This window comes from Anser cygnoides, chromosome 1 (assembly GCF_040182565.1).
Source record: "Anser cygnoides isolate HZ-2024a breed goose chromosome 1, Taihu_goose_T2T_genome, whole genome shotgun sequence".
NCBI lineage: Eukaryota > Metazoa > Chordata > Aves > Anseriformes > Anatidae > Anser > Anser cygnoides.
Window position 1 is genome coordinate 64,415,878 of NC_089873.1, and position 24,808 is coordinate 64,440,685.

Genomic DNA, 24,808 nt, shown 5'->3' on the forward strand with positions numbered 1-24,808 from the left:
TGTATGAGGTGACTCAATTGGAATTGAGCACACCACTCAGACTTTACATTCAGCCTTTATGCTTTTTCAGATACTTAGTTGTGTACAGTCGTCTTGTCTCTATATGATGCATGCATTCTTAACCGCTAACACAACATTTTTGAAGCATAACACACTGTTTTCTAGCAGTCAATTCTTCATGCACTCTTGCTGGCCCAAGGATAAAAGGAGATCTCCTTATCGTTATCATGCAGCCTTACTGGCAGCAAATTGTGAGGTGCAGCATGAGCCCACCTGGACTGCTGGGGACAGTCTGATGGATGACTGCATTTGTTATACTGCTCGCTCCAGCAGGCAGTTTATCAAGACCCACTTCACTGCCCCCAGACTTATAAAGTCAGTCTCCCACAGGTTTCTGATGTCATGAAATCCATATCTCATGAGGCTGGATTAGGTTCCTGGACCTAGCAATTCTATACAGAACTTCAAGACCTTCTGGTAAAATTCCATCCACTTAACATTTGCAATAGTATTAGGCTGTAGAGTCGATACATAGTATGACATCTCTAATACTTAAGATTTTTTGTCAGTGCACACTGAGGTCAAAAACAAGTTAATCTGAAGGGCATTTGCTCAGAAATGATCAAGTCAAAAGGCAGACGATCATCTGGATTAAACAGTACCAGGGAAGTTCAAAGATACTTTTAAAATAAAATAGGAATCAGCCAGAAAAATATAAAAACAGAGTGAAAATTTGTATCAAAAGGAAGACACCCTGAAGTGGAAACAGCAGTAGTCAAGAACAACATGATACTGCCCACAGTCACTTTGCCAACATCACAAACTCTACTTGCACCAAAAATCACCTTCTCCATCAGATGCCTTGAACAGCCCAGCTCACATCCAGCTAGTGTGGCTGACAGTGCAGGAAACATGTAGGAACCCACACCTCAGGCATCTGTATGCAAACTCACAGGATGCCTTCTCACCAGCATGTGAATCAGCAGGCTGCAGGGCACAGCAAAGGCTCATATAGAGCTAGAGCATACCCATCTCCCACAGAAGCGATGTGCAAGAAGAGGGCATGTGCTTATAACCCATACTTTGGGGGAAAAGAAGGGAGATGAAGCACTTTGTGGGATAAAAGGTTTTTTTTTTTTTTTTTTTTTTTTAGAAACGGTGGATGCTAACATTTCATGGTTTAATAACTGATTCAATAATAAACAACAGGAATAGAATGGTTCTCTACTAGCTTACCAAAACTGTACGTTATTTAATCTGGGCAAATTTGTGTACTGTAGTTGTACATTATAGTGCTTGGTCTATTAGAAAAATCATTAACGTTTGCACAGTTATGGTCTCTGTGCTTCTGTAGTACACTGTTACACGTTTTGCTTCTGGTAACAGACGGACCTTAAGCATGATTAGAGGAAGTAAACTATTCACCTGGAGATTAGGGACCTCAACAATTCAAAAGTACCATAGGAAATAACCAGCAACAGGCGATGACAAGAATGATGAAAATTAGGGAATATTTGATCAGATGCCCCATGCAGCACTCAGACCAGGAGACTGGTAATTTAACCCACCCTAGCAAAGAAAACTGTAACATAGCCTTTGATTACCATTTTAAAGGAAGCAGCCATCAGTAGACCTCACTGCTTTCCAAAAGCATTTAAGTTGACTTCACCCAAGCCCACCGATAAGGGGGAAACTAGCATCGTATGCTGATTTGAATGGCAGTCAGGGAAACCCAATACTTACCAGCATGAGAGCCAGCACACGGCTGGCCTTCTTCCCGTCAGGGATCAGGATACAGGAGCACTACCTCTCCAGTGTAGCTGTCACGGGGCTCCACAAGCAAACACCCACACAACCACTTGCTCGCTCTCAAGCAGAACAGGGGAGAAAACTGGAAGAATAAAAATAAGACTCATGGTTTGAGACAGAAAGCTCACAAGGTGAAGTGAAGCAGAAGAGACAGGTCGTGGGGGACAAGCAGCACAAAGGAGATCACCCGCTGTCTCCCTCAGAAGACTGATGGCCAGCTGCTCTCTGAGCATGCCACCTTGGAAGCCACCCACCCTCCATTCCCCTGTTTTTACTGCCAACCATGATGTTGTACCTTGATGTTATATGGCTGGTATGTCCCAGCTATGTCCCCTCCCAGCTCGGTCACTGGGAAAATAGGCCTTGATGCTGCCTGAGCACTGCTCAGTAATGGCCAAAATACTGGCGAGTTATCAAGGCTGTTTTAGCCACAAAGCCACAGCAACATCATTTGGGCTACCATGAAGGCAGATAACTAACTCCATCCCAGCCAAACCCTGTACAAAGCTGCAAGATCGTGACTAATACGCACATGCGATAAGTTTATAAATTGCCTTTGCTGTGTATGTAGTGCCTTACTTAACCAACAGGTATACAAATGAAGGGCTTGACTATTTCCCTGGTATAACAGCTTCCACGCTAGTCAATCAACCATCACAGCACACCTTGCTGAAACTGAGAGCACAGAAGACATTAAAGGTACCGACTGCTGCAAGAGGATCCTTGTGCTCTAGTGCCACGGCTGCCCTGGGACAAACCAATGGAGAATGCAGACAGCTCTGGGGCTGTCCTATGACCGTTGCCCCATGCCCTACAAGTACAAATAAACAAGACGTGAACATAAATGGCCAAGAATTACTGCATGGCATAGAAAGTTGTGACAACAAAAGTTGTTCAGCTGCTTCAAGTTTAGAAGACAAGGATTTAAATGTCGCAGTTAACTCGTAAATATACTACTTGCTGGCATTTAGCTATTGAGCCTCATCTGTTTGGATAAATACAGACTGACATAACCAGATTTAGCCCTACAACTCTCCTTCCAAGCCTCTGTTTTTCCTGTTTTAGTCATTTAAGGCTTCAGCTTCTGTAAAGACCACAGTATTTCAGTTTCAAAGACAAACTACAGAAAAGATTCAAAATGCAATAAAAATTGACCTTCTATGAAACACTGAACAGCACCTGTGCTAGAAAATGGACTCATACAGCCCCATTTTCACGCTGACAGTAACAGCTCCTTAGTTAGCCAAAGCACCACATCATTTTCTACTTGAAAAATACGGGTTGCATATCCAAGTCAATCACAAATTGCCAGACAGATTAAGTGGAAGGCAAACTCAAAACCCTGTAGAAACAGATGGGAAAAAAAAGTAAAATAATCACAAGAGAAAAGTCATCAACATTTAGACTACTGCTATCAAACCATCAGAATTTGCAGGTGCTTTATCTGCCCTCTTCACCTCCCAGAGGACTGCTGTTGCAGTGCAGAGAGCATTTGGGTAATGTGCTGGCTTACACCCCTCCAGGACCACTACAGGTTTTCTCAGAACAAAGAGACGAATTTGGATTAAAACAGCCCAATTTGAAGAAGAAAGCGCCTCACCCACCATTCAATCAAAATATGGCCAAGTTGTCTGATTGAAAGTGACTCAAATTATGTAACACACAACGGGCTCTCTATAAGCATACATAACATGTCATGGAGTGGGGTGAACAAACTAACATTAATCTGAACACAAGATTTCCAAAGCTGCATATGACTTGCAAAACCAAAGTTCTGCATAGGAGAGGTGCAGTGCTTTATCCAAGATCTCAATAAGAAAAGCACAACAGTGAACAGCATTAAAAAATTGCTTTATTAATGAGATAGAATAATAAGAAGAATATAAATAGTAAGCCTTAAATGCCTTCAGATACTGGGAACCCCGCTTTTGTGCTGCATTGGATGGGCCCCAGAGTCCTTGGCATGCTGTGCAGATCCTGTCTCTTGAGAGGCTCAGTCTCTGTCCTGTGGTACATTATTTCATGCAGGGAAGTGAAAAAAAACAAGTCTTATTTTGACAGATAGGAATGTTCTCTTTCAAGATATCCATCCACCACAGTGCACCAACTGCCACCAACCAGCATGTATCTGTCCAGCACAGATGCAGGCCTATAACCAGGTCTCTGACCCTTACATTGTATACATAGGATCAGAGAGCAGCTACTCATGTTAACATACAGGCTTCTCAAGCCTTGAGCACAGGGCTGACAAAGCTTGCTTGAGGTCACTAATTCCTCCAGCACACTGTCTTCTGTAAGGCTTCCAATACAGTCAACAAGAAAACAATATATCTCTGGAACAGAGAAGCTAGTAGAAGCAGCATGCACCAATATTTGAGTGATGGTAAACAAAACAAGTTTAATTTGTTCATTCCTTTCTCTGACATATTACTCCACATGCAATAGAGCAAGTCATCACAACTCTATAGGCTTGAAGGCACCTCAACCACTACTTGAGCCAGGTTTTTATGCGTGTTCCTTTGACCAAGAAGACTTGCGTTGACTGTTGAAAGCAGCCTTGGGTGCAGCAGCCTTGGCATCGTGCCGCCAAGGGAAGACAATCATCCTTCCCCCCCATCTGAATGAAGTAAGCAAGAGGCAGAAAAGTGAGGGTAGTATTGCCTTGTACAAAAGAGAAAAGAAAATGGCACAGGGGGGAAGCAGAGGTGGGATGTGTTGCCTGGTTAAAGTCTAGATAATGTTTCTGCAATTTGACAATAAGTGAAGGACAGTCCAACCAGGGAATATGGAATTCCTCAGCCCCATCAGCTGGTTGAGTCACTCACCCAAAGAAGCCTGATACCCAGGCTTATGCAAGCCTTCCCACATCCCAGTATTAAGTTTTGGATTAAGCTGGATTTACTGACTGAAGTTCAGCCCAACGCTACTGGATTTACTCTCATTTTAACCCAGATAATTGTACTACTAATTAGTATTTCTTAACAATGTGTTAAAAGAAAAAAAAAAAACAAGCATAGGTGGTGGGAGTCCCTTTCAACCCAGACAATAGTGCTACTCATTTATAGTTGTTAGTGTACCATTATTTTGAGATTGTTTATCCTTAATGCTGTTGATCTGATGTCTGTTACCATAACCCCAATTTATAAGTCAATTAGGCTTCCTTAAGACCCTGTACTCTGGTTGTTTTGGAGCCTTGCCCTGCTTTTGGACCCCAGATTGTTTATGGTAGGAAGAATCCCTTTCCTTTGCTACTTTGATTAGATAAAGTCGGACGGAAAAAACCATGAAGGGAAAGTTATCCTGCCTATTTCTTTTAGCTTACTGTCTTAGAAATACTGAGCTCCATTTGAATGTGGCTGAAGCCCCACACTGTCATCCCTAAAAATTGATAAGCTACAGCCCAGCAGGACATTTGATCTGCAACAGGTAAGATTCTCACCAATGCCTGTGTTAGATGCCTTCAAGCTATTCTGGAGTAATGAGACCACCACATGGTTCCCATGGTGGCACGATGTGCCCAGGGGAAGCTTCAGAGGCAGCTGCAAGATGCAGGAAAAGGAGCCTCTGAAACAAAAAAAAATGTAAAGCTTTATATATTGACCAAGACTGGGTCAGAAATATTTGGTCCAATTTGAACTCAGGCAATGATATGTCAGATTCCCCCCCTTCCTGAACCCTGACTGAACTTATTAATCTGACGAACTATTAAAATTCAATATGATGCCAATGGAGGCATCACAAGTCTCTCTACAAGCTCTTGCACATGCATAGACCTACCCAAATTAAGCAAGCACTATTGCCGATCTGTTACTGTGGGTTAACTTGTCTTGCAAACACACCACGTAAGGGGGAGACACCATCTAAATTTCAGAACCTGAAGCACAGACCCTCACTTCAGAGTTTGGGATCCAGCTATAAATTCCAGCAGAAAATATATACTCTATGTTTTGGGCGTCACTAACATACATTCAAAGAGAAGTGCCCTAAGATAATCAAGGATCCCCAACTATTCCCGGGCCAATCCCACAAATTTGGAATTAAGCAGAGTTAGGTTGGTTATCAATCATGCTTTAGATGTAGACACTGGGGCAGATGAAGACCTATGGGGATATCATGGATATCATCCTAGTGAAGCCCAGCAGAACCCACTGATCATTAAAAAAAAAAAAAGAAAAGAGCGGGTCCTGGTCCTCTCAGAGCCCACTACAGACGATAATACATGCTAGACTTACAGGCCCAGTGTCACGTGGGCCTTACTAGTTCAGTGTCATGTGGGCAAAATGTCCCCCCAAACCCACGCAAAAGGGCGCTGACCCAAAGCGGCCTGAAGCATGGAAAGCCTGTATGGCCCTGGCCATTCCCCAACAGGCAATCCAGAGTCCCAACATCTGTTTTACTGGCTCTTGTCAAGAACCCTCAACAGTACCACATGTTTTCCTACCAGAGCCTTAGCAAGGGCCCTAGTGGCCCTCCTGCCACTTCATCAGCTAGAAACTGGGAGAAACCCAGCCCTGCATTACTCGGACTTAGCAGACACAAAATTAACACCATAGGGGGACTGGTCAGAACCTAATGACCCCTCTGAGGTTTCATGGAGGGTGCAGATTGTAGGGATTTCTGATCCAAAGGTAGATGTCACCATCAATGATAACATCTGTGTTGCCTCATTGATAAATGTGCTCAAAATTCTGCAATCAGTAGATCAGCCTGGAGGGGACTGATTTCCTCGCAACCTGTAGTAGTCCATGGGTTCACAGGAGCCTCTCCAACCCTTCCTGTAGTCAGTCAAGTGCTACTTCCCTAAAGGGCAGATGGCCCAAGGATCTGCAATTTTGGGAGGTTCTAACATCTGTTGTGGAGTAACCTAAATACAGTTCTGATGAGGTCAGGGTAGAAGCATTTTGTTGCTATAGGGGAGAACACAGCAGCAGTGACACGACTCCGATGATATGAACTCTGCCCAACTGGGACAGTTGTTGAGTTTATAGAACTTCAGATTAGCCAACTCATTTTTTTCCACAGAACTACAGTGTCAGGTAAGCAAGATGTAGTAAATTACAACAAAGAAAGGTAACATATGGATTGCTTCAGGTAAGGAAGCTCTACTCGAGGCCAAACCTTTCATGATGCTCAAGGAAAGGTACCGTCTCCTGGCACTTCTGAACAAAAACTCCCCCCTAGTTCACATACTCCAAGAAGCACCTCTCCTACCTCCGATGACACATGCTGTTAATAACCTGGGAACCTGCATGCCCAAAAGCCCAAAACCTCTCTTCTCACAGAATTTGAAGAATATGGAGTACTCACTGGGGCTGGTACTCTCTACTTCTGCACTTGACACAAGTCTTGCAAGCCTTGATGTGATCATCCCTTGAACTGACAACTCTAATGATGGAGCAACAGGCAAGCACCCAATGCCATGAAATCTCTGACAGGAAAATGATGGATTGCATCAGAGTCCAGGAGACTACAGGATAAGAAATCTGAGCTTGACTACGAGTTAATCACTTTATCTAATATATATGGCACCTCATCCCTTTGGTATCTTTAGTATTCAAGGAAAAGCCATCACAGTATCATTCCTCTGTTGTTTGCAGAGTGTGGTGAAGCCAGATGCTGCCTCACTCCACTGTTTTTTGTGCAATACAGGCACTGGATGATTGGATGATCGGGCCTCCCCCCTGACATGACTAGTTGACAAGGGCACAATTACATGCTACAGGGAAGAGGATTGCACAATCTGAACCATAAGCACAATGGACTGTAAACAAAGTGAGAAAGACCTGAATCCTGGAAAAATAATCACCAGAAGTTAATTATCTCACAATCTTATAAGTAGCAAGAACTCTCTGAGCTCTCCAGGGACCACAAGTGGGCCGTACCCTCAATCTCCCCCTGAGCTGCACCCATTCCCCTTTTCAACAACCCCACCTAGCTAGTGCACAAACACAATGGGTCTTGGCATCTGACCATTGAGTACCCAGGCATAACATTTGCCTCCTCATAGAGAGAGGTCCCAATAGCTGATGAAGTAATCAGCTCCATTTACCTTCCTTCTTATCTATGCATTGTGATTTGGGGTGTTAAGGACATGCTCTTCTTGTGGCCTATCCCCTTAAACAACTGTGTTCATTTTAACTTATACTTGGAGTGACATGTAGTATACCTTTAATCACTTACAGTAAGGCTATTGCCATAGTCCTACCATTGCTTGTGGCATCTTCATCATTAGGTGAAACTTTTCCCACCATCAGTATATCAAACAACATTCTCCTAGACAAACCTACATGGGAACCTGTTGCACAAGACCTGATCCTTAATTTCAACCCTCAAACACTGGGATCTTTCTATTCCTCCTGGTAAATTCCAGGGTCCTGCCCAGAATGTAAGTCTTTTTTCGGGGTCTTCTTGTGTGCTGGTACCACAGGTATTCCTGAAAGCACTCTACAGTAGTTTTTTGTTGTTGTTTTGTTTGTGTGTTTGTTGTTGTTTTTTTTTTTAACCCAGCCTATTGCCTCCTCCAAACAGAACCTTCAGGGCCTCCTAGACACTTTAAACTTCTGGTGCGACATGGCCTTGTGTTTTAGTCTGCTTGTCTGTCCTCTCTATTCTTCCTGTTCCTTCCACCTGGGACTGGAAAATGAATCATCAACAGGCCCTAACCCTTCTCTCAAAAGGTATTCAATAATGTCAGTATTTGGGACCCCTCACTTCTACTGGTGGTCCACTACAGTGAAAACAGTGCTTAGAGGGCCTATCCCTAAACTAATCCATTTGCCAGCAAGGGGCAACAAGGCGTGCAAACCCTCAGATTAGGAATGTGAGTGTGCTTTTCTTGCCACCTTCCTTGTCCTTTCTGATATTGACAGACGCCTTGGTGATCACCCCCTTACACATATGGTTGTACATCCTATTCTTCACAATGTCCTTTGCAGTTTTCCTTTCCCTGAGGGATGTGCACAATCCATTACCATTCAACCTCAGGCTGTTGCTATCTCCACCATCAGAGCCCAACGTTTCAGTCCCGAACATTTTATTCTCACTCCCCTCTCCTTCAAGCTACCTGTGGTCCCCTCAGACTCACCTGTTACAGAGGCCCCTCCTTTCCCCATTCCGCAGAAGGACATCTGGTTTACTGATGCCCCTGCAATCCTTCATCATGTCTGGTTCACGCATGCCGCTGCCATCCATACTACAATGACCAAGCTGTTACAGACAATTCCTATGACAGTGCCCAGATGACTGAACCCTTCACTCCTCTAACATCTTCTAGGTGTATCCCCCGACTTCCCTGGTAGAAAGCAAGCTCCTTCTGCACCCATACCAGGGAAATTTGGGGCTGCCTTCTTTGTGAAGAAATCCAGGACTATGCCCATTTGCACACTTCAGCTGCTGGCCGTGTTGATTCCCATTCTGCTCACCCCACAGCCAAGGCTACATGGAATGCCCAACCAGATGCCACTGCTGTGATCAGAAGGGCAGCAGTGGTGGCGAACACTGACACCTTTGATAAAACCAATCACAGACCAATACTAGCAGACAAACCTGAGGAAACTAACACAAACCTCATGCTGGTGTCTGTCACCATATCCTAGATCTATAATTTCATCCACTGCCTTAAAGTCATACAGGCCTGTGGCCCAACTTCCACGTTCTGGAACCACCTGGCTATTTGAAGGTTTTCCTGTAAGTAAAAGCTCTTCTCCTTCATCTCTTTCATCCCATAACCTCTGCAGAAGGAAATCTTATTCTGCTTCAAGAGAGTATTTTTCTATTCTGCTGCCCGTTCCTAGATTCATCTCAACACAGGATTACTTCATTCTTTCACTTTCACACAGCATGAAGTACAGCAGTGTAACTGAGCCATTCACAGTAGTTACATGATATTCCTATTCATTATAAAGAGCTTTCTGTAACTGGACCAAAACTCTAGACACCAAACATACACATTGTAATGCCAGCCATTCCGATCTCAGTTGTTTCTTACCTCTCCAGGACACACAGTTCAGAAAGCAAAAGCTCTAAGAACTGAAAGTCCAGCTCTAGGCTCACACACCCTCCTTCCCACATTTCTGCTTCTGGACTTGTAGCAGCCAGTCTCAGATAACAGAAAGCACTTCCAATTAATTCGGTACACTTGGCATGTAGTATTATAGAAATAGCAGCTCCACAGAACCACACCTTTTGTACAAGGTGGCCTCAATCAACCACATTCCTTTCTCTAGCTCCAAATGCCTGACCAAAAGAAAAACTATATACACATTAAGAATAGTCATTTTTCTTCTTTTATAACTGTATTTTAGATGTTGTAGCAGCCCCAGCACACAGGGGGGTTCTTGCCACAAAGATTCTCAGCAGTTACATAGGAGGTAATTTGTTAGATGTTACCTACATCTCAGATGCAGGCAATCGTATGGTGGTTAGAATAACTTTAAGCATATGGAGACCAGTCACTTCTCTCTGCAGATTCCATTCCACCATTTCCAGCAGTGTATTTCTGTCTCACCTTCTGCTATTGGCTTTGCTGTCCTAATGCTATCTGCTGCTACAGATGCAGGCTACAAAAACTGTTCTTGAATGGGCCTATTTGAGTTTCACTCATATGAGCTGAATCAGGTTCTTCCTCCCAGCCTCCCATTGGAATTCTCACTGTGTTCTCCTCCACCCACCAGGACTTCTAATCTGACTTTATTCAGTATTATCCAACTTTACTCCTGAGTCAGTTTGTTAGCTTACATCCTCCACACACACAAAAAAAAGTACAGATCAAGCAGTAGTTTTTAAAACAAAACTCATAAACTTATCCTTTTCAAGTCACCTGTCAGAATTATCTTCTTCAAAGCTTCTCATTAGCCTAGCCTACATTCCAGGTGTTTTCTGAAGGGATGCCATAAGCAACCACCAGCTCCAGCAGTTCTAGGGGGGCTGGGGGTTCCTTCTGCCCTGAAGCTGGAGCCCAGCCTGGAGCCCCCAGTGTCGGCCAACAGACACAGCTGCTGACTTCAGGTTTCAACCAGGTGTCCTCGCTGCACTAACGCACTCAGGAGAGAGAGTGAGATTATGCAGGGAGAGTTAAGAAAAGATTTTTTAAGATGACAGGACAAGCTGCAGCAATCACACACAGGGCTCAGTCAGTCAGACATCCTGACCAGCTGGGGTCTGCACTCAACTGGCCCTCTTAATATCCCCCCTTCCATCTGCCCCCTGCTTTGTTCCTCCCCAGCTCCCCATCCCCCCGCACATTCTGCATCCATTCGCACAGATCCACCATCCTCTTCCTCACCCTGCACCCAGGACTCCCAGGGCTGGAGGTTCTCAGACATGGAAAGGCCCAGGCCTGCCTGCAGTTTCCTGGTGGCCAGCAAGGCTGGCACAGTTTGTTTCTTGTCACTGCCTCCTTTATGCATGCCTGTCAGGTTTGTCTTTTAAGTTTTGCTTATTGTTTTCCCCTTTTCTTTATAGCCCCACTTGACAAGATCCCTGATCAGATAACCTTGATGAGATAAACATCCTCGCATTCCTGCACTCCTACCAAGTGGGGAGCAAACCTCCTGGCGACACTGCTGTCTCCATCAGCATCTGTCACGTTTGTGTCTGTGTGATGTCTTCCCCTTGTTCTTCCTCTTTTTCTTTTGCACTGGAAAGGCCTTTCATGAACGCCATGAGGCCCTTCACCTCCCCCAAGCCCTTACACTGACCGCATCCCCCAGTTTTACTGTGGAAAAAGGTGTCCTGAAATGGCAAGTCTTCAATGCACCGGGGAGGGTCATTCTTAACCTTTGGTCTGCTATTTCTTCTGCTGCTTTCTCTCACACTTCCAATCACATACCAGCCACATCAATTTTTAAGTTACAAATCTCAAATTAAGTTTCAACAGGCATGCTTGAAGTGGGGCTGTTGGACTATTCAAAGCTTAGGGAATGCTTAGGGAAAGCCTCAAGTGTGGTGAAAAAGGAGGGGTGAGCAGGAACAACATGAGAGTGGAAAAGAAGAAAAGGGTCTGGCCATATGCAAGCAGGGTCCATCAGGACCAGGGAGGGGCTCACAGGTCTAAGGGCAGCAACAGAGAAGACTATGGCCAGCAATAAAGGGACCTCTGTGCACATACTTTCCCACAGCAAATTTATGCCAACGTGTGTGGCTACGTAGATATAATTTGGTAGTAAACTTCAAGCTGAACTAGTCCAAGCAGGACAAAAACACAGAAGACACTACCAACTAGCAACAGACCAGTAGCAAAGTGAATGATCAAACACTCCTGCAGCTAGGTATCACTGTGTACAACAAATAGACCAATAAAACGATTAACTGTTAAAAAATAAAAGTGCCTTGGTCAACTTTCTCCAGCTTGCATTGAATACAGGATTTATAACAAAATAGTTGATAACTTTCATAGGTACTTTACGGTACATCGACCTTGGTACATGACACTGCCTGCAACCCTGTCATCACTCTTCTGATTGCACTAAAATGGTATTTCTTGTAGCAGGCAGATAACTGGAGAAATTACAACTATGTAACTCAATTCAAAAAATTATCCAGAGGTTGAAAAAAAATATCATAGGACAAGGAAAAAGCACTACTTGGCATCTGGCAATGAATATAATCTGTATTCATACAACTACAGCATCAGACAGTGCCTCAAGAGTCATGGGAATTATGCTCCCAGCCAGAAGGAAAGCAGAAAAGAGCTCATTCTTCTCACCAAGAATGAGAAACACAGATAAATGCTATACCACATACCAACAGAAACGCTGGATACAGAAAAATCTCAGTTTGTCGTAAGCAGCATCTAGATGAAGCTTGACAGTACTATCCTGAAAGAAAAAAAGTGAATTTTCTGCAAACGCCACGGACTCCAAGCATTTGGAAGAGCTGTGATTCACAGAGAGTTTTAAAATTCTAGTCCTCCACAACACCAAGCAACGCAAACGTTGCCAAAGAGAGGTCACTGCTGAGAACAGGCCCAAATCCAAGCAACTTACACTCCTCAGGGGAAAAAACATCTCCTAAGTGATGTTTCTAAAACACTTTTTATAAAGCGCCTACACCCCCACAGTACATTTGCAGATTTCTAGTCAGTATCACAATTCATGGAATCAATCTTGAAATGTGCTTCATACTCTGAAAACCCTCCAACTTCCCAGACACATTCAAAACACTTCCTTACATCTTCGGCAGCTGTATGTAACTCCATTTAGAAGTAACGCTCTCAAATTATTCAACATCTATTGAACGCTAATTGAAGAAAAGTTTGCAATCTAAGTATGGGATGCTGGCTGAAGCGCACACTAGTAAGTTAATTGCATTTCAGTCAAGCATAATGAAAATAATCATCAAAAGCACATAACAGGAGAGCTGTTTGGCATATCTGAACTTTATGCAGGCCACTATACAGACAGTAAGGCCTTATGAGCCTTCAAGATCATGGGAGTATTTAAAAAAGCAAAAGTATAGTTGTGATAATGTCTTTCTTCTCTACTGATTTGTGAAGCTTGCTGTAATTAACAGTATTGTCAACTATTCCACTCACTGTACAGTCTTGCTTGCAGTGCCTTCAAGTAATAAATCCTGAAGTTTTTGTTGTTGTTGTTTCACTCCTTCACTGCCATTTGCAGATTCAAAACTGTTGAGAACTTGTGTTTCTGCATAAGTATAGGAGTCATAAATAATAAAGTTATCCTACTAGCGCCTATCAGTCAAATGACTGAAAAAGCAAAAACCCGTTCCCTGTTAGCAATAGAAAAATACTGCAGTCCTTGAAAAACTGTGGTCATAACAGTAGTAACTATAGCTCAGAAACTTGAAGTGGCAAAAACAGGCTGAGAATTTTCACCTTCCCCAACACGCGTTTTTTTTCCCCCTTCCATATCTTCCGTTGCACTGACCCTACTACTTGTGGTGTTTCTGGGTAAAACAAATAGCTATTAATATAGGAAACATTTTCAATTTTTCTGAAAAGCAAGACTACTTCAGCAGTCTTGTTAGAGAGCGTCCCTTCAGACCGATGTGTAACACCCACTGGAAGAACAGGACCTCCTTACGGTCTTTGCTCCCAGAAGGGAGCAATGTCATTAAGCTGCAAGCGTTACTTTTATGGAATCAGCAAGAACCTGTACCAACAACCACTGGACAGTCTCCTGCTTCTAATAATACATTAGCAAATCTCCTGGCACATTTAGAAGTCCAATTTGCTAAGAAACAACAGCTTTCTTTTCTTAGGGCACAACATCAGCTCATGAATGCAAAGAACAGAACCTCCTAACACTAACAACCATAGTGCATTTCTTCACCATGTTTCCTTGTTTGCTCACCACCCACCCCCACCCTTCTTAAGCATCACCAGCAGGCTCTACAATTTCTCACAAACCCTCAGTCAGGTTTAACAAACCATGAGCTGCTCCAGGATTTAAGATACCTGAATAGCACCTCCTCACTCTTCTGCTCCCTTTATTCCTACTTTGCCGTTTTCAAACTTCCCTCCTGGTCCCTTTTAAAAGAAGGGGCAGACAGTATTAACCTTCCTCCTGTACTCACTTACTATTAGTCATCAACAAAGAGAAGAAAGGTTCAACACCAAACTAACAGGTCAATCATTGTATTGATTAAGACCAGGAAAGACCACGACCACCATGACCGAGCCGTATACCTCCAACACACTGAGAAGTTGCTCACAGTTGCAGCAAATGAAACTGAACAAGCCCAGCACATCAACAATTTATCAAATCACTTCCCCTGTTTGCAGTCTGCAGCCAAAAGCTAATGGACACAGGTGGGTCCGTTTTTACAGTGAAAAAGGCCTGGCAAGGAGCACTGCCTTGGGAGCACTCATCCTCATCTGGCGAGGCACGCCACCACACCTCTACTCCATCGGGGTGACTACGCTGACAAAGGACCCTTTTTGATTGTTTTTCCTCCTGTAAAAGGCAAACGTAGAAGCTGGGAATCATAGTTTTGCATGAAGTTCAGAACCAGATATAAAAACACCTTAGTACCAGAACATGTTTCCCTGCAGAAATGATCTAAGGCAAATAACTTGCTGGGTTTTTAAAAGGCACTGTTTGAGGACAGCTTCCAACAAATAAGAGTATTTTACAGATCTACAATTATTGCAGTTAAAGGGGGGGGGGGGGGGATTAAAAGGCATCTGTGCTTTAAGTAGAAAACAACTGAAATAAGTTTCTCCTAAAATCCTGGCAGACCAATGAACTAGGGAAAGCTTTAGCTATGATCAGGCAAGAAAAGAAAACACATTATTTGAATCCTTTCGTGCCAAAATGTCGGACAGTATACTATTTTCTGGGGAAAGGAAAGGAAAGGAAAGGAAAGGAAAGGAAAGGTTCCCATTAAGCTTGAACATGCCAGTCACAGGAGCTGGCATGTACCCCTTGAAGTACCAGTCAGCTGCACGAACACAATGAATTAACACTTCCTGATAAATGGCTTTAGAACCAACTTTGCACATTTTTAAGGCTTTGTTTTGTTACTCAGAGGAATGTCTGAACCGGCACAACTACGAAGTGTAAAGGATTTGATTTTGTGGATAATAACATAAAGGCGATCGTTAACACAAGTTTGCGTTCTCTGCCAGGGATGCCTATCTGAATGTTTTCAGCCTACCGGCTGGGTAATTTCAAGAAAATCAGGTGACGAGACCGCATTTAAGGAGCTTTTGTCACCAACAAGCGACAAGTTTCATCCTTCCCCCGGCTCTGCGATGGAAGCGCCAGGAAACATTTCCCAGGAGCGGGGTTTGTTTCCTTTCGGTTTTGAGCCACCCCAGGCGACCAGATCGGAGCGGGAAAAGGCCTGACACCGCCAGAGCCCCTGGAAAGGCAGCCTCAAGGAAAGAAAAACAAGCCCGGAATTCCTAGAGGGCTTCCGAAACACCCTTAACCGCGCTCCCCACGGCGCGGACAGCCTCCCCGAGCAGCCCAGCGCAGCCCAGCCCCGCACCCCGCGGGCTTGCCCCGGCCCCTGCCCCGGCCGCCCCCGCCGGCCAAGCGCGGCCCCGCGCAGGAAGCCGCGGCCCCGCCGCCACGGCCTCGCCTCCCCGCTTCCGCCCTCCCGCCGCCGCCGCCCGTCCTCACCGAGCCCGCCGCGCTCGCCCCGCCGCTGGGGGCTCCGCGCCGAGGCAGAGGCGGCGCCGGCGGCGCCCGCAGGCCGTGGGTCAGGCGGGTGCAGGCCGCCTCTGCTGCCGCCGCTGCTGCCGGCCGGCAGGGCAGCGGCACGGCGCCGGGGACCGCCTCGGGGCGGGACCGGGACCGGCCCCGCTGCAGGAGGAGGAGGAGGAGGAGGAGGAGACGCTGCACGGGCGGGAGTTGCTCATTTCGGCTTCTGGGCTCCTCCTGCCCGCCTCCTCGGGTCCAGCCCGAGCCGAGGAGCGGCCGGAGTGCGGGGGGAGCTTGCCTTGGAGGAGTGGGGAGCGATAGCTTAAAGGCTCTGCAGCAAATGCACTGCGTAGATTCACATAGATATATAACCGAGATAGAAGAAAATACGTGTAAGCGGTACAGTACTTGCAGGTAGCCTACACACCACAACACCGCCAGAAGTCTATGATGCCTTTGGAAGGACTAAGATTAAGTTTTAAACAGATGACAAGCTGGTACTGAATAAATCTTACCTTAAATTTTGCATGCTGAGTAACAGACAGAGAAACTAAGAGAAGGTATAAGACAAACTATGTCAGAAACTCTTACATAACCACGTAGTCGAGAGAGTGATTTTTTTATTTAGCTCTGCAGATAAGCTGACTCAGCTCTTGCACGTTCTCACCCACACAAGTGTTGGGATGTGTGTCCAAGCAGTCTAGCAGGACAGGTAGGATAAGGGATTGAGGAGCGAGACACGATGTGCCAGCTACTAAATCCTCTCTCTATGTCTCAAGATTCTCTTTGCCAGTGAGAAAATAGTCTTTATATGCATAGCCCTTATGAGTCAACAGTTACTGTGATCTTTTGCCTCCACGTGAGTCTTTGGCAACATTGCTGAGTCAAAGCTGTCCTTTTGTTTTCTCTGTCTAGTTATCTTCTGGCTCTGAGCCAGTTTATTTATCCTCCCTTATCTTATCTTACGGCTTCATTCTTGCTTCATTCTTTTGCTATCTAGTTATTGGCTGAAACCATGCATAGGTTGCACTAGGATCCAGGTGAACTGCTAACATTGGGTAACAACATGTCATTCCCATTTCGTTCAAAACAACCTCAAAAATTTTCTTCCAAATGTCTACTGTCCCATTTGGAAGAGGAAGTCTTCCAAATAAGAAGATTTAACCAGAATAATAACCAGAAGTAACAGACCCACGGTAGGGGAAATGAGACCGTTGCGCCAAGACAGGACAGTAACCAAACTCCCAGCACAATACAAATGCATTTAGCATTTCTTGCTGTGAGACAAGGACTAAATTGCTGATTTAGCACATTTAGAGGACATTGTTTTCACATCTGGAAGGCAACAGGGTAAGAAATGTAGCACTACTATGCTTGAGAAAGCTACAAGATGAGGGTGCAGTTACCAATTATCTTGGATTGACTGTGGGCTGGTTATAAAAACAGTGATTCACCAGGGACTATTAGCAATTAATCTAAAGGATTTAAGGAAGTACAAGGAACGACAGATCACAGAAACTAAAAAGCATGAAAAGGCTATTCAGAGACTGAGGTGGGACCACCAACAGAGCATCAGCATTGAAGACCCCACCATCTGAAAATCAATTGCTACAGGGGCAAACATGCTTCTCCAGGCCACCTCAGTACCTCATCCAGGTTACTTAAGACTAACGGATGCAATGCAAATGAGGAATTCAAACTTGTTTCTTGAAAACAAGCTCAATATCATACTATGTTTCTAGTTACACTTGCACAGGTACATACACACTCAAATACACGGCACAACTTCCCATCGAAGCAGAGATTAGGAGTCTGTTGCAGGCATCCACTGGCTTGGGTTTGTTGACAGTAGCTACTCTTCACACAGTAGTTTTCTTGTTGTCCAAGGCTTTGTGCTTTCTTTGCCACTCAGCGCTTAATCTTTTGGGGATCCTTGACCTTTGTCTTCCCCATATTCCAAGCTACCAGAACATGCCTCCCAATCTGGTTCTGTTTGTGTGACATCCCTGCCCCCTTCTTCCACTGTCAGGCATGGCTTCTCCTTAGTCAAAAGCTGAGTACTAGGCAAACAGGAACTGACTATAAGGAGCTGAGTCCAGCAGCATGACACAAATAGGAACTGGGTGTAACAAGCATGCATGCATGCCATGGTTGAACTTGGGAGAGAAAAGCACCTAGGAAAAGTATGGGAGTCAAGAACCAATAAAATCCTTCTGTTTAAAAAGCATGCAGTGGAAATTAAATGTGACCATCATGAATTAAAGTGTTGGAAGGTAGTGTCTGATGCAAGGCTGCTCTACTTGAATGCTGATAAAATTTAGCAATTTTATCAACACTGTATTGGGCCAAAATTGTCTAAATAGTCGTGTTGAAAACCCTCAATTTAAAAGCAGGAATAGTGGAATTAAGGCCAATGAGGAAAAAGTCATTAGGAGAGTGTTGTTTATTTGGGAGTAATCTGAGCAGAGGAAAGGAAGTAGGTGTGGGGAGGGTGAAAAGATGTGTTCAGGAAATGAGAAGATGGGTAATTAGGCATAACATGAAGCAAAGATGAAAGAAGGGAAGTGCCTGGCTGGGGGTGCAGGTGCTTATTGATGGTGATGTTAAAAAAACTGAGGTACCATGGGACTAAACACATCTAGTTCCTGGTTTCAATTTCTACTCCTGTGATCTCACACTTGATTTAATCTCAGTCCACAGTATTTTCTGTTCACGTGTTTCAACTCATCTAGATGTCCAGATTCCATTACAATTGTTCTAGGTTACACTGATTTTCAACAAGACAGAGTCTGAGTAACCTTTCTAGGTCAGGTTAGTGACACAGAGTTCATTTCCTTCCAATCAAAAATGCCTATCAGTAACAGTGGTGTTCCCAGCATCTTAAAACACAAACAATATTACTGCACAATTGCACTGATGCTTGGTAGTTCTCAGAGTGGTAGAGGCAGATGCACTCATTATTTCCACGATAATTATCAATAATAGGTGGGAAATCTCTTTTCACCAAAAGAAAGAGGGTTTCTCTTGTGATGAAAGTGCTGTCAAACTGCATCCATTTTTTCTTATTACTTAGACCTACATCATGGCCCTGAGGGCAATGCCAGGCTGGACCATCCCTGCCAAGCTCCCCCAGGGCTTCCCCTCCAGCCTACAGACCAGGACCCAATTTCGGTCCCCAGTGCCATCAGCCCCTACCTCAGCAATGTCACAGCAGGGCCGGTCTCCAGCTCCCCAGAGCCCTGCCATGCCCAGCCATAGGCCACACTGAGCTAGGACAACACACAGGTCGATGGCCTGGCCTGGCCTTGGCCCATCCCCATCCCCATGTCCCTGCCCAGCCGTCTCAGAGCTTTGTCTGACCCTGTTTCCCCTCACTGGGTCTGATTCTGGATGTCCCAGCTTGGCCTCAGCCTGTCCCCACCCCCAGGGAGGTGCCAGATGCTTGGGGATGGGACAGGGGATGGGCCCTGGCTACCAGGCCATGTCCCAATGGCCACCATTTTGTGACCCCGATTGCCCTGGTCTTGGGGTTCACCCTAGCACCCTGTCCCTGTTCTGCTCTTGCTTCAAACTTCAGCCATGCCCACTGACCTACAGAAAAAGGGTTTTGATCATCTCCATCTACAACTTTAAAGACAGAAATGTCAAAAGTCATGCAACCTGTATTATTCAACGATATCCAAAGGAGTAGAGTGGATCACTGAACAATATATGAATGTAGGTGTAAAGGTTCTCAGAAATGATTGCGCTATTGGACTCCATCAGGCAAAATACAAGACAACAACAGGGGTTAGGCAGCTATCACTTTATTAGTAATATACTCACACTCCAAAGAGCGTGGTAAGTTCCCTTCCACAAAGGGACAAGGGAAGCTGACTGTCAGGACAGGGTTCCAACTGGTACTCAGCTCAGGGACATCCCTGCTTTAACTTATATACTCTTTCATTTTTGACAGTAGATAATATATTATCATGCCCACGTGGTTACACATCAAACAATGCAAAGTTGCAATCAGAAGCTTGAGTCACAGTGACCTAATGTTTATCAGCAGGGGCAGGATGTTCACTTCGTGAACTGGGGCTAGGTCAGGAACACACAGCCATGTCTTGTCCTTGACTCCTTGCCAAACTTCCAAGTCCCCCCCTTCCTATGAATAATACTGATATCTATGGGATATTAAAATGGCAGAATACTCTTTGCTGTCCACACATTTCAACTGTTATGCATGTCTCCATTTTTCACTCTGGCATTTCACTGATTTGATTTGACAGAGAACCCATCCTATTTGTAGTCACAGATGGACCTTTTCCTTTATCCTGCACATTGTGTTCTTCAGTCCACAACTTCATATACAAAGCTGCGTCCCCCACCTCCACAGAGATACATATTCAGACAGACATGTTCATTTATATCATTCCACCTAATTTTCTCTTGTATCTCTGACCATTCTGATCCATCCCTGATAACCAGACTAAAATATCTCCTTCTTAAGGAGTTTCTGGTGAACTTAAGGGCATAATGAAGAGCATATTTATTCTAAAAAGAAAGTCTGGAAAGAGCTAAATTCTAGATGCCAATGAGCTAGAGCTTCTTAAAATCGCCAAGATCAGAAATAATTGGTCATTTATGTCCTTCCAAATTACTATGCACTCTCTTCTGTAATACCTCTGTAACAGTTCTGTTCTCATGTACCACTTTCATGAAATCAGGATGACTGCGGTTTACTCATCAATTGCAACCTCTTCTCCATCTTCACATCTTGGAGGATAGTTACAGGCACTTCATAATGAAGCAAAGGCCTCCAGCTGAGTCAATGACTTGAGGAATTGCACATGTGGGGTATGTTTCCAGTTATCATGTAACATATTTTGGCATATGTTTATTTATTCCTCTGTCTTCTTTTCTCTTTCCTGTTTTCTTGATCTTCATGTTTCTGTTGGGCACTGATATTTGCTGTTACTGATTGTATCACATGCCTCAGGCTGCCAAATACTTTAAGAGGCATATCCACCGTTCAGATTCCTAATTCTGTTCCTCTGATGAGTTTCTACATGTCTAATCCACAAATGGTTCATACAATGTCCCGTCTACTTATCAGTCTTTTAACATGGATCCCTATTCCAAATAAGTTTTCCATCTCCTAACTTTCACCATCTTCTGGCTCAAGGACATATCCAGAACTATGTTCCCTGGATACAATAATCTGACCTTCAAACCAACCAGCCTTGATCACTTGCAGATCTGCATGCTGGGATTACGGGCTTGGCAGCATTCCCAGAATTTTGTCCTCAGGCATGTTGCTGCACATGTAATATACCATCTTCGACTCAATGTTGAACTTCTATTACTGAACCAAATTTTTCTTGGCCTGAAATTATGCGTTCGTGCTTCAAAACTTTCTATGTTCTTCCACATAGGCTATTCTTATGCAGTGGTTGGATATTCATGTTTTGGTCACTTGTTGCTAAGGGCGTAGTATCATAACCTGAAGAGAATCAAAAAGATTTAAACCCATACCAGTAATATGCCATAATTAGATAGATATTAGGAACAAGTGTTGCATGCATATATTATTTTAACATTGATATATAAGGTGAATTGTCAGGGATACTAGAACAAGAAAGTGTGTACGATTTAGTCATTAACCCTAGAAGAGAACTGTATTGGAAAATGCCAGGACTGCTAAGACTAGACATCCAGATAACGCTATCAAGATACTATGTCTTAAATTATGTTAAACTACATCATAGAAAACATAATGTATGCTATTAAGAAATTAAGTTTTGCACAGTCTCAGGGCTGGGATTTGCCAGCACTGGCTTTGTCCAGGCTTGTTTTGTCCAGGCTGGGGCCTTGCCTGGGGTTGTTGAGCTGCAACAGCCGTCCTCTAATGATCAGATCACCTATAATAGTACCTAACTTGTTTTAACATTAGATAGTTTTGTGCAAGTGTGTCCTATGGTCACTCTAATGGATTTCTTTTATAACTGTTAGTGAAAATAGGTCATTATTTTGTGCAAAGGGAACTGTCTATTGAGATGGGGAAGATGCTAAAACTTATCTGAATTAATATTTATCTGCATATATGGTAAAATAAGCTGTTTACCGAGGAATGTGGATAAGAACGTTATGAAAAGCAGATGTAAAAGGAAGATATCTCTCAAACTGACAAGGCCAACGGATAAGGGAAGGATAAACAACTCATTGGCAGGAAACAAGGCAAAAAACTCCTACCATAAGAACTGTCCAACAGAAGGTCAAAGTCCGGGAAGGTAAAAAGTTTAACCTCCTCTTCCTCGTTGCCTTCATCCTGAAAGACCCCAGCCCGCGACCACCAGGCTACATTGCGCAGGCGCAACCGGGAGGAGCTAAGGGCGGGGAGTATGGAAATGAGTACTAGGAAGAGGTCTGCCTTTTTGGGGAAAAGAATGAATATGTATTAAAGCTCATGTAATATGTAACAATATTCATGTATAAAACTGTGAGAAACTACCAGAAAGGCGCACACTTTTCAGGGAAGCTATTCCCAGTGTGCCCGGTGCACCGCAATAAAGTATACCTACTTTGCAACCCTATGGTTGTGGAGTCACTTCTACATGTCATCTATGACCTTGGAATGTAGAGGAGTACAGGCACAGGATGACAGTTGAGGCCTTGAAAGCACAGGCACCAGATGATACCAGAGGCCCCAGGGTTATAAACAAATCCCCTGTGGTCAATTACTGGTCATTAAAGGAATGCAACCTTGGGAGCTGGTTAAATCCGGTTTTAAGGATAACAAGGAGAACAAAGAGCAAGTATCCAGCGTATTATGGAAGAAACCCCCACCATCAACACCAAATTGCTCCCATTGCAGACTAAGGGGCACCAGTGACTCACCACTGTCAATCTTAAGAGCCAGAGGGGTAGTAGAAGGGTGAAACCAACAAAAGGAAACAGGCATAGATAGTGGGAAGTTTCTGTACAACTGTTTAAACTACTAATTATTTTGTTTTTTTCTGTATTATTTATATGAATTGGACAATTTGTGTGACCATTGTCACTGGACTAATAATGATGCTTTGCTGCTAAGATTTTAGTTATGCAAAAAGTATATTGTTCATGCTAGCAAAGTGTTTTTTTAATTCTTATTATTACTCCACAAAAATGTTAACATATTGAAGCACAGTACTGAAGAAAAATAAAAACCTGTGAACCCAACATTGCATAAGGGACATGTAACTTGACCATGCACAGAATCTATTGAGGGTACCTGACTGGAACTGGTGATTTCAGAACTGGAACCACCTTCAGGTTGCGTGCATGTATGAGCTCAACCTGGCCAGTGTGGTTAAGAATAACAAAAAAATGTTTTTGTAAATATATAAATGGCTAGAGGAGGGCCAAGGAGAATCTCCATCCTTTACTAGACGCAGGGGGGAACATGACTACTGAGGGTAAGGAAAAGGCTGAGTTTCTTAATGCCTTCTTTACATCTGTCTTTACTAGCCAGACCACTTATCATCAGTGTAGTCAGCCTCCCAACATGTAAGTCTGGGATGGGGAGCAGAATAAACCCCCCACAGTTCAGGTGGAAACAGTTAGAGACCTGCTGCTCCACCTGGACTGTTACAAGTCCATGGGGCCAGATGGGATCCACCCAAGGGTGCTGAGGGAGTTGGCGGCTATGATTGTTGAGTCACTTTCATCATCCATCAGCAGTCATGGTCATCCAGAGAGGTCCTTGAAAAGCCTGAAAAGCTGCCAATTTTAATCATCTTACAGCCACTCCTTGCCATGAATCCCATTCCCACTCTGTTTCCTTCTTTCTACTGTGCTAGCAGATGTGCTATATCTATAATATTTAAAAGCATGCAGGCACAAATTGCTGGTGCAGTTCTTCCAACACCATTCATAGCAATCCCTTACAGGGGCTGGCATTTCAATCAAAGTTTTTAGTTGTTTGGTTTTTTTTTGTGTTGTTGCTTGTTTTCTATTTGATGTTCATGATCAGTCTGCATTAACTGGACTTTACGTCAAATTATTTTGAATTTGCTCTGTTCAATCAGTTCTAACACCCTCTTGGTTCCTGTTCAAGTTTCTTGCTTTGTATCTCCTGTGGCTCTGGCTATACTAAAGACTTACTTTATACCTTTGTCACCAACATCGGTCTGTGCCTTAGCATAACCTGGTGATAGCTGCCCTCACCAGTCTCCCATGTGCCCCACAAACTTTTAAAGCTTTTTGTACTGACAGTTGCAGTTGTAGAAAATCTTTTGCTGACTTGTAGGATTTCTACATGTGTCATTTGTAGTGGGCAGCCTGGAAGAATATTCTAAGAGGAGCTAGTGATCTATGTATCTAACCCAGGTTTTTGCCTCTGTGTCATCAATATTACGTGGCTGTTGCTTAACCCTAACAGATGTGCAATTAATCAATGTGTATTTAATCATTTTGTAACTAATCAATGTGTGTTTAAGCCTCTGTGTAGCATATTGTTCTGTCCACTTGAAATATTGTGCAACTTTGATCACAAACCCATCACAATCAGATTATTGATCCCAGGAACTCTACGTTTATTAATGTGGTAAAGGATATTAAAGTGCCTTACCAAAGGACTCTTCAAAGCTAAGTCCACATACCAGGTCTGATTGCTGTCGAGGCTGATGAATCTATATTGTGAGCAAACTTCTGTAAGAATGCAGGTGAGCACAGAGCTGACTGGATCTACGCAGAGTGCTGTGCCATCACCAGAGGCCCATCCAATGCTGTATCATTTCAGGGTCCCCAGCAGCAGAAAGGAATAAGATTTTATAACTTGTTATCACATTTTCTGGGATACTAATAAAATAACTATTTTTCTTGAGTGTGTGTGCACTTTTTGTATTGGAATCCAAAAAGAACTGACA

The 24,808-nt window shown here is 43.9% G+C and overlaps 1 protein-coding gene across 5 annotated transcripts in view; it reads right to left on the reverse strand.

The window, feature by feature from the left end:
* The window catches only part of RESF1 (retroelement silencing factor 1), a 29,090-nt gene extending 12,433 nt beyond the window's left edge, over window positions 1-16,657 (reverse strand). Inside the window, exons 1-3 of one of the 5 annotated variants that reach the window (XM_066998425.1) lie at window positions 15,900-16,049; window positions 5,249-5,373; window positions 1,744-1,891 (exon numbers count right to left, since the gene is read on the reverse strand). The gene's annotated coding sequence lies outside the window, so the exon portion shown is untranslated. Of the gene's footprint in view, window positions 1-1,743; window positions 1,892-5,248; window positions 5,374-15,899; window positions 16,056-16,435 lie in introns of those variants that run through there. The other 4 variants (XM_066998439.1, XM_066998429.1, XM_066998443.1 and 1 more) reach the window with 4 other exon arrangements.
* Window positions 16,658-24,808: the final 8,151 nt, after the last annotated feature.